Source organism: Eschrichtius robustus, chromosome 19 (assembly GCF_028021215.1).
Source record: "Eschrichtius robustus isolate mEscRob2 chromosome 19, mEscRob2.pri, whole genome shotgun sequence".
NCBI classification, from domain to species: domain Eukaryota; kingdom Metazoa; phylum Chordata; class Mammalia; order Artiodactyla; family Eschrichtiidae; genus Eschrichtius; species Eschrichtius robustus.
This window is the reverse complement of record NC_090842.1, coordinates 4,646,763-4,657,694: the sequence shown is the minus strand read 5'-3', so window position 1 is coordinate 4,657,694 and position 10,932 is coordinate 4,646,763. Positions and strand designations below refer to the sequence as shown.

At 50.4% G+C, this 10,932-nt stretch overlaps 1 pseudogene; it reads right to left on the bottom strand.

Moving 5' to 3' along the window:
- Positions 1-5,184: 5,184 nt before the first annotated feature.
- Positions 5,185-5,524, bottom strand: LOC137753630 (arginine/serine-rich protein PNISR pseudogene; annotated as a pseudogene).
- Between the last annotated feature and the right edge of the window lie 5,408 nt (positions 5,525-10,932).

Sequence of the window (10,932 nt, the reverse complement as noted above, 5' to 3'; positions counted from 1 at the left end):
GCTGGAGTGTCTTGGTCAGGCTTGAACTTTCAGATGACAGTTCTGGCCACAAAGTGGAGAAGAGAGGAGGCACAGCAATAATGAGTATCGCTTACAGGTTTTTAAAGAAGTGCTGGGCACTTCGCATTTAAATCTCACAACAACCTCGTGACATCTGTATTATTATTATGGGGGGGGTTTAGTTTTTAATTTTTAATTTTTTGGCCGCTCTGCTCGGCGTGTGGGATCTTACTTCCCCGACCAGGGATGGAACCCGTGCCCCCTGCATTGGAATCGCGGAGTCTTAACCACTGAACTGCCAGGGAAGTCCCCGGTATTATTTTTTTTAGCCTACAAATCAGTGAGTTTTAACTTATTGTAAAGTCTCTCCTCACTGGCCAGACTTGACGAGCTGGAGGCTTGAATGTGCTCACCAGTAGGGGAAGGGAAGGGTCATCTCTTAATGCACTCTATGATCCCATTTACAGGACCTTCTGGAACAGCCAAAGCTGGGGGAGGTGGGAGGTAGGTGGGAGGTGAGGGAGGGCCCAGGGCTGACTGGGGAGGGGCATGAGGTGGTGGAAACATTCTACCTGTGATTGTGTTTGTGTGGTATAGACGTTTGTTGGAACTGGTTGAGCTGGATTTGAAGTCAACCTCCTATAGGTTTGATTTTAAAACGCCTCTGAGGCCCCCTGCTGGTGACTTTGGGTCAGTGTGGGCGCCGCTAGTCAGTGGAAGGGGATCATGTGAGAACACGCGGATGCCCCTTCCTCTTTTGTGTTTCGCAGTACCTGGCCTTTCCCCTTCTCAGCTGAGGCGTCTTTCTGCCTCTGGGGGACCAGGGATGCTTCAGGAGCTCAGCATGAGAGAGGAGTCGGAGTCTAGCTTTTAGAGTTCTTACTGAGATCAGAGGCCTGAAAGTGGACACTGGTAAAGACAAAGGTTTTCTAAATCCCTTTAGCTCCCACTTATGCATCAAGAGCCAGGCCTGTTATCACCAAAAATTCTACAAATAACAAATGCTGGTGAGGGTGTGGAGAAAAAGGAACCCTCCTACACTGTTGGTGGGAATTTAAGTCGGTACAGCCACTGTGGAGAACAGTATGGAGGTTCCTTAAAAAACTGAAAACAGAGCTACCATATGATCCAGCAATCCCACTCCTGGGCATATATCCAGAAAAGGTGAAAACTCTAATTCAAAAAGATACATGCGGGCTTCCCTGGCAGCTCAGTGGTTAAGAATCTGCCTGCCAATGCAGGGGGACATGGGTTCGAGCCCTGGTCTGGGAAGGTCCCACATGCCGCGGAGCAACTAAGCCCCTGCGCCACAACTACTGAGCCTGCGTGCCACAACTACTGAAGCCCGTGCGCCTAGAGCCCATGCTCTGCAACAAGAGAAGCCACCATAATGAGAAGCCCGCGCACCGCAACAAAGAGTGGCCCCCGCTCGCCACAACTAGAGAAGGCCCGCGTGCAGCAGCGAAGACCCAATGCAGCCAAAAATAAATTAAAAAAAAAAAGATACATGCACCCCAATGTTCACAGCAGCACTATTTACAATAGCCAAGACATGGAAGCAACCTCAGTGTCCATCGACAGATGAATGGATAAAGGAGATGTGGTACATATATACAATGGAATACTACTCAGCCATAAAAAAGAATGAAATAATGCCATTTGCAGCAACATGGATGGATCTAGAGATTATCGTACAAAGTGAAGTAAGCCAGACAGAGACAAATAGCATATGATATCACCTATATGTAGCATCTAAAAAAGTGATACAAATGAACTTATTTACAAAACAGAAACAGACTCAGACATAGAAAACAAATTATGGTTACCAAAGGGGAAAGGGTAGCAGGGAGGGATAAATTAGGAGCTTAGGGTTAGCAAAGACACGCTACTATATATAAAATAAACAAGAAGGACCTACTGTATAGCACAGGGAAATATACTCAATATTTTTTAATAACCTATAATGGAAAAGAATCTGAAAAACAATACATATATGTATAACTGAATCACTTTGCTGTACACCTGAAACTAACACAACATTGTAAATCAACTGTACTGCAATTAAAAAAAAACCAAAAACACGTTGAACTTGGCCTCCAAGCTGATTATCAGGCAGAGGGAATACAATTCAGGGCTTCGTGAAAGGGGCATCCTTGCAACACAAGAAGGTGGGAAATCCTTCCTTCCCAGCTCCAGCCGGGTGAGGGGGGAATGAGAAAGAAATGGGGGTGGCGAAGTGCCCTGGGATGTCCCCCTGGGTGCCCCCCCTCCCGCCAGAGCTGAGGGAGGGAGGGAGATTAAGGGGGAGGCTGAAAGCAGAAGGACTCGGAGCCACCCCCAGTGCGACGTGGAGGGGAGACCACCGTGCACCGGGCCAGCTCCAACACGGGGCAGTGCCATGGGCCCAGGCTGCTGCAGTGGCCTGGTTAGGAGGAAGTGGCCAGAGCTGAGCCCAAGCTTGCTGTAGTGCGTTGAAGGGGGGCTGCTAAAAAGCTGTGTCCACGCGCCAACCCCCAGAATGGCGAATGTGACCTCATTTGGAGAAAGAGTCTGCAGATGTGATCAAGTGGTCATGTAGCAGATCTCAAGATGAGATCATCCTGGATCACCCAGGTGGGCCCTCAATGCAATGACCAGTGTCCCTCTGAGAAGAGGAGAGGCTGTGTGAGGACGGAGGCAGAGATTGGGGTGATGCAGCCACAGGAACGAACGCCTGAGCCCCCAGAAGCTGGAAAGGGCAGGAAGGATTTTCCCCAGACCCTTTGCCCACACCTTGATTTCAGACTTCTGGCCTCCAGAACTGCAAGAAAATGAATTCCTGTTGTCTTAAGCCCCCCTGTCTGTGGTCATTTGTTCTGGCAGCCCCAGGACACTAATCTTGGCTCCTGTGTCTTGTAAAAGGATCTGGGGGTTGGGTGGGTTCCCCTCCCCTCCCCTCCCCTCCCCTCCCCTGGGAAAACCACAAAGACCCTAAACTTTCCTCCCACCCCAGGAGGCATCATAGGAAGGAGAGAGGGAAGCAGCAGCCGTGAGAGGCTCTGGGTGGTGCATCTCAGATTAGTGACCTGAGACTTTTCAAATGAGCAAAGGTGCTGTCAGGTGAGAGAAACTGGGATATTGCTTATTGTCAAGTCCAAGTACCACTTCCCACACCACCTCCAACCGCCCTGTTATAGAAAATAGACACACACCTCTGAGCACATGTGGTGTGAGCGTAGCCGTCTGTCCCACGGGGATGAGAAGTGCACAGAGGAGGAGGCCAGTGAGGGGAGACGCCGAGGATGCCCGGGGTCTCTGCCCACGGTCTCGGCCACGGTCACGTCCAGTCTGGTCCGAGCTTCTGCAGGCGTCCTGGGGCTCCCGCAGTGGTGGAGGGTGGCTGCTGCCCGCGGGGATGAAGGCTGAGCCTGGCCCCTGTCCGATTTTTGCATCTGGAAAGTGTTACTTGATTGCTAGAAAAATAACCAGGCGAACCCGGGTCGTTTCCGGTAGAGAGGCCCTAAGGAGGCACCTTTGGAGCCAGATGACTCAGGGCTGAGCCGAGAGCTGTGTGGTCCGCGAGCCACGCTGCCTGGAAGCTGCTGCCTGCGTTGGCAGCTGACTCACCGTTGTTTCCCCTTTGAGGGGCAGCGCGGGAGCCTGTGGCCCAGCTTCGTGACTGCCCCGATGCCCTTTTGCAGTCACAGCGAATCACAGATCAGTGTTAGTGTCCAATGGCTGCTGTAATAAGTGAACCAAACCTTAGAGACTTAAAACAGCATAAATCAACATAAACCTATGGTCTTGCAGGCCTGGAGGTCAGAAGACCAAAATGGGTCTCACTGGACTGCAGTCAGGGTGTTGCAGGGCTGGTTCCCTCTGGAGGTTCCAGGAGAGAATCTGCTTCCTGGCCTTTCCCAGCTTCTAGAGGCGCCTGCATCCCTTGGCTCGTGGCCCCTCCTCCATCCTCCAAGTGCCTCCCTCCAGCCTCTGCTTCTGCATCACACCTCCTTCTTCTCCGACTCTGACCCCCGCCTCCCTTTTCTTTTTTTTTCCTGTTGAATTTTTCTATTTCTGTTCAGTAACAATGCCATAAAAACAATACCTTGAGATTTTTATATAATTTCTTTCTTCCGTGAACACATGTATCCTCACAACATCCCTGTGAGGTAGGGCGAAATCAGGTACTATTTTTGCCAATTTCAGGAAGGGAAACTGAGGCACACAGAGGTTAAATCACTTGCCTGGGACCCAAAGAACACCAGCAGAGTAAAGTCGGGGAAGTGGGAATGCCAGGGTGAATCACTGCTGAACTTAGGAACCAAAACATTTTCAAATGTGGGAAAATTTTGCACAGATTCCAGAAAACTAGAAATGAACTACTTCCCAGTATTAAAGATTAGAATATTCGTCATTCTTTTAAAAGTGATATTAGAGGATTACTTACTGAGTTTTCCATTCTTACATTGAGAAACAATAATAAGTACTAATCAGGAAGAGGAGCTATGACTTCACCATTAGCATAATCAAAATAAGATTCACCTATAAATAATTTGAAGTGACTGTTAAAAATAATAACACTAGGGCTTCCCTGGTGGCACAGTGGTTAAGAATCCGCCTGCCAATGCAGGGGACACGGGTTCGAGCCCTGGTCCGGGAAGATCCCACATGCCGCGGAGCAACTGAGCCCGTGCGCCACAACTACTGAGCCTGCGCTCTAGAGCCCACGTGCCGCAACTACTGAAGCCTACGCGCCTAGAGCCCGTGCTCCGCAACAAGAGAAGCCACTGCTGTGAGAAGCCCGCGCACCGCAACGAAGAGTAGCCCCTGCTCGCTGCAACTAGAGAAAGCCGTGCACAGCAACAAAGAACCAAAGCAGCCAAAAATAAATAAATAAAATAAATAAATTAAAAAAATAATAATAATAATAACACAAGTCATAGAAAACTGAACTAGCATCAAGGAACCTAATCATACTGTGAAGTAAAGAAAGCAAACAAACAAAAAAATAAACAGATAAAAACGTATGGAAGATCTTCACTATCTGCAAAAAAAGGGAAGAGGAAGATGGGTGGATGGTAGGGGCAGAGTATCTCTGACAGACTAATTTGTCACATAGTGACACAGTTTTTCTTTAGTGAGAGACCAGACATGTTTTGCTCTGGCAGCGCTGCTGCTAAAAAGGCCAGAGGCTGCAACAGAGAGTCATAGAATGCTGTCTTCCCTAGATGCCGAGTGAGGTTTCCGGTGTTCCCAGCCCCCGTCAGCCTGTTGCCACATTCTGTTGAAGCTTGAATCCCCTTGGGAATTCCCATGATTGTTTGGACCGGACTCCATTGTAGACACATCTTGTCCACTTGGCATCGTTCCTGGTGGTGGCTCTACCATGCTTTGCTGCCCTGAAGCTTCTCTTTGGGCAATCCAAGCTTGAGCCAGTGCAGCTCAGTCGATCTGGCTGGGGTCCTGCTGGTGCTGGAGTGACTGCATCCATTGTTGTTGACGCAAAGGGCCATTGCTGCCAAGGCCGTCCTCCTTGATCCCGCATCCTGACTTTTAAAGTATATCTGACTTTCTCAGAGGTTCACCTTCTGTTTAAAATTTCGGTTGATTCAGAACTACAGCTTGGAAGCATAGCAGCAAGATTACTTACGCCCCACTCTGGTTCCGGAACACCGTGTCGCCACCGTTCCTATAATACCCCACCTCCCTCTTATAAGGACGCTTGTGATCACACTGGACCCACAGGATAATTCAGGATGATGTCCTCATTTCCAGATCCTTAATCACATTAACAAAGTCCCTTTTACAATGTGTAGTGGGCTGACTGGTGTTGCCCCCAATTTCATCTCCACCCAGCCCTCAGAATGTGATCTTATTTGGAAATAGGGTCTTTGCACATGTAATCAAGTTGGGGTCCTACTGGATTCGGGTAGGTCCTCATCCAGTCACTGGTGTCTTCGTAAAAAGAGGGGAATATGGACACAGACACACAGGGCAGATGGCCGTGTGACAATGGAGTCAGAGATGGGAGGGATGTAGAGCCTAGGAACCCCAACTTGCTGGAGACCAGTGGAAGCTGCCAGAGGCGTGGAACCCATCGTCTCCCAGAGCCTTGGAGGGAGCAAGGCCCTGCTGACACCTGGATTTTGGACTTCTGGCCTCCGGAACTGTGAGAGCATAAGTTTCTGTTGTTTCAAGCCTCCCCATTTTTGGTCCTTTGTAGTAGCCCTAGGAGACTCATGCATCATATAAAGCAGCCTTCACGGGCTTCAGGGATCAAGATGTGCACATCTTAGGGGGGCCATTATTCAGCCTATCACAGAGCCTTAGAGGTGAGGGGAAACCTCCATGCTGGGGAGGAGCTGGGTTGCTGGAGACTGCAGTTAACCCAGGTATGAAGTCTAGGTTTGCTACCATGAGCTTTAGCGCAAGTGACGCCATTTCGGGCCTGCGGTTTTCTTTTTAACAGACTTCAACATGCAGATTTGGGGGGGCAGGGTACACATTTCAGCCTATAAGAGAAATACAAAATATTCCCTGGGATATTTCACTGGAAAGTTGGCTGTTTGGAGGGGAAATGTATGGCTTTCAGAACATTCTATCCTTGACCAGGTTACATGGCGTGGTCTGTTTCGGTCAGCCTTTGCCACGTAACAAAGCATCCCAAATCATAGGGGCTTCAAACAATGCAGTGTATTATTCTCAGGTTCTGTGGGGTGGTCCTTCTGTGGTGTCACTGCTGGGGACTGACAGCTTGGCTAGGGCTGAGGGTCCAAGGCCGCTCACTCATGTGCCTGGCAGTTGGGGATGGCTGTCACCTCAGGTACTGGGGTCCCCCGCCCCGCCTACTCCCCATCCTCTCATCCTCCAGTGGGCTAGACCAGGCTTCTTTATAGCACAGTTGTCTCTGGGTCTGAGGGAGTGACAGCAGAAGCTGCAGACCCTGTGGGTCCCAAGCTTGGAACAGGTGCCCCATCACTTCCACCGTAATCTACTGTTCAAAGTAAACCACACCGCCAAGCCAGGTATAAGGGCGGAAGAATAGCCTCCACCTGGTAAGGAGCTGAGGGGCAGAGTCACAGCGGGGCGAGGACACGGGGAGGCGGGGGTCACTGGGAGCCGTCATGGTAACGATGGACCACGTGGTCATGACTCTCCTGAGGAGACGATTCCAGCTTTGGCTTGGGTTGAAAGCAACACCCAGTGAGCAACAGACCCAGGTCATTCAACTGACGATTGGGAACACATGCGCGCAGGGAGAGGCCATTCTTACAATTGTCCCCGGGTCAGAGACCCGCTAGGACTTGCACATCTGCACGAATCCCCTGACTCACCCCGCCACAGCCTGCCAGAGACTCCAGAAGTCTGTCTTCCATTAGGGCCAGTATTTAATAGGAACACAGAGGCCACACCATCACTTGGAAATAAGAATCTCAATTTATCTCGGTTTAGGCAAGAAGGAAGACAGAGCCCTGTCACGTTCTATTCAATAGATCACGGGGTATTAAATGACTTCGGTTGTTGCCATTGTCGAGTGCTTTCTTGGGAGTCAGAGATGATTCTGTTACAGTCAGCAAACATTTGGTGACCGCCTTCTGTGTGCCCAGCCCTGTGCTGTAAAAGCAAGGAGCGGATTGACCCTTCCTGTTCCTGTTCCCTATTGCTGCTGTACAAGAAGCCACCGCCAAACTTAACCACCTCAGAACAACACCAATCATTGATTTTGCTCGTGCATCAGCTGGGTCTGGAGGACCCGCACTTGCAACTGCATGTTGGTGCTGGCTGCCGGCTCTCCTCCCCGGGGCAGCTTGGGCTTCCTCACGGCATGGCGGTGGGCTTCCAAGTACAAGTGTCCCATGAGGAAGAAGTCGAAGCTACCAGGCTCTTAAGGCCTGGTACAGCGTTACTTCTGCCACATTCTTGGTCACACAGTTCAGAGTCAAGGTAATAGTGTCCTTGCAAAACTCATGTCCACTGGCACCTCAGAATGGGGCCTCGTTCGGAAAAGGGGTCTTTGCAGATGTAGTACGGTGAGGTCATACTGAACTAGTATGGCCCTAATACACTGTGACTAGTGTCCTTATACGGAGAGGAGGGGACACGGCAGATCGGAAGCTGGAGGAGGAGAGCAAGGATCCTCCCCTCCAGGTGCCAGAGGGAGCCTGGCCCTGCCGACACCTCGATTTCACACTCTGGCCTCGGATAGTGTGAGAGAACAAACTTCTGTTGTTTTGAGGCACCCAGTTTGTGGTCGTTTGTTCTGGCGCACCTGTGACACGGATACGCTCATTTACCCTGCTTTTCAAACACTGACCGCTGACTCCACTTATTTGATAGTTTTCTGGGGTGGGGGAGATTAGGGAGGGTGTCCCGTAGGCGATAGTGCTTGGGAGGGACGGTATTTATAGAAACAGGAGTGGCAGGACTTCCGTGGTTAAGAATCCAATGCAGGGGACACGGGTTTGAGCCCTGGTCCGGGAAGATCCCACATGCCACAGAGCAACTAAGCTCATGTGCCACAACTACTGAGCCTGCGCCCTAGAGCCCGCGAGCCACAACTATTGAGCCCACGTGCCACAACTACTGAGCCTGCGCCTCTAGAGCCCGTGCTCCATAGCAAGAGAAGCCACCGCAATGAGAAGCCCGCGCACCGCAGCGAAGAGTAGCCCCCGCTCACTGCAACTAGAGAAAGCCTGCGCGCAGCAACGAAGACCCAACAGAGCCAAAAATAAATAAATATATTACAAAAGAAACAGGGGTGTTGACGACTCAGAGGACATGGATGAGAGGGATGATACTGAGAACTCTCGACAATTAACTCGTTACTACAGCAGCTCTGTAAAGTGGGTCTGTTACTATTCCCATCTCACAGATGGAGAGACTGAGGGATGGGGAAGTCAAAGCACTTGCCCAGGGTCTCAAGCCAGGAGGGACGGAGCTTGGATTCAAGGTCCAGCAGGAGATCTAGAGGCTCAGGGCCCCTCCCTAGCAGGAGGGTGCAGTGCTGTGATTCCCTTGCTGGGGGCTGGAGGGGAGACCAGTTTTCATTCTGTTCATCCCTCACTCCCCCGGCTGGTGTGCAGGGGTCCAGCTCACATAAGGACCGAGCACACACGCTGGGGGATGCCGTTCGTGAGAGAACAGGCAGCATTGGGATGCTTGGCTTCCCCCGAGGCTGACAGAAAGGTTTAGAATCTTCCGGAAATGCCACACCCTGGGTGTGAAACCCAGGGCCCAGCCTCCTCTGGCAAAGCCTGATTGTCATCTGGGGAGAAAGCAATCACCGTTGGAGCGTTTGCCAAAAGAGCCGCATTTCCTGAGGCGTTCCCAGCCACGGTCATCGGTGTTCTCTGGCTCTTCTCCTTGGATATTGGAGAGAAGAGAGGGGGGCAGAAACCCTGATGATGGCGGGAACCCAGGCGTGTTTCAGGTTAATGATTTCAAAGCGGCGTGAGCAATGAGTCTCATGAAATTGCGAAATGTAGTCTTTCTGTTTTCGTAAAGATATAATCATACTTCCATTTTGTTGTTTGCCTCTGCGAATGAAGAGGTTCCAGACGGACAATTCAAAAGAGAGAAAACAGGGACTTCCCTGGAGATCCAGTGGTTAAGATTCTGCACTTCCACTGCAGGGGGCACAGGTTCGATCCCTGGTCTGGGAACTAAGATCCCGCATGCCGCGCAGTGCGGCCCCAAAAAAAAAAGACCCAACCAACCAACCAAACAAACAAACAAGAGAAAACAAAGAAACAATAACAGCAAAAAATAAACTCCCTTGTTCTAACGTTAGATTTATTATCACTTTTAAACTAAAGGCGTTATCAGGATTGGCTATTGGGGAGGAACAAAAACCCCACCCCTCCTCCCCACCTAAATAAGGATAGAAGTTTCTTTCCCTTTTATATAAAAGAAGACTGATGTAGGTAGTAGAACTGATATAGAGACCTATATCAGTCATGGACCCGAGTGCCACCATTTATGGCTCTGTTCCCAAGGTACCTCATGGTCCAAAGTGGCTGCTGCACTCCAGCCATCATACCCATATTCTAGGCAGGAAGGAAGAAGGAGAACCGCGAAGGGCAAACCTCCCCCTCCCTTTAGGGAGACTTCCTTGAAGCCACACAAAACTATTCCACTCACTCCTCTTTGACTTAGATGAAGTTCTACAGAAAGGAGAAGGCGCAAGTCTGGCTGAGAAGTATCATTTTTTAGCTGAGTGACAGTGCACTCGATTAGAAATCAAGAATCTTCCTATTTTTAAGGAAGAAAAGAGAGGAGCTGTCTGGAGGCAACTTGAGCATTCTGTGTCGCTGCTGGGGAATTTTGTGGTTAAAGGGATCTAGCACTGAGGTGGAGCATTGGGAAGCTGGCAATATTGTCCCAGGATGGCCACAAACTGTGTCACCCTGGGTGTTGATGATTTGGCAACCTTATCCCTTTTCATAAGCTTTTCCTTGGTTGAGGAGGAAGGATTCATGAGTGTTCCAGGATAATTGTTTATACTTCAAAACCATTAAAGTGTTTCCATCCCAAATCCTGTAAAGAAAAGCTCCCTGAATGTTCCAGTACTTTCTAACCAAAGAATTCCCAAAGCACTCAGTAGATGATGAGCTTGGGTTCCTAGTTCCCTCTTGTGGGCTCGGGGTTCACCCAGCACCCAGGTGCCCAGAGAGAAAGGGAGCTGTTTGGGGGGCTATGGCTGACTGTCCTCTTTGGTGCCAGGAGCTCCCCCCGAGACATCCATTCCAGCTCCCCTGGCCCCAGGCCATCCTCCCCATGGCTGCCTCATGATCTGCCCCAGATGGAAGTCTGCCTTCTGGGGGCTCCTAATTCTCTTCCCCCATGTTCACATCTACATTGCTTAGCAGGCTCACTCAGGCTCCCACCCCCAGCCTCGCCTCCCCAGTATGGTCCCTGTGTCTCCTGTTCATCCTTCTAGGGCCATCTCTCTGC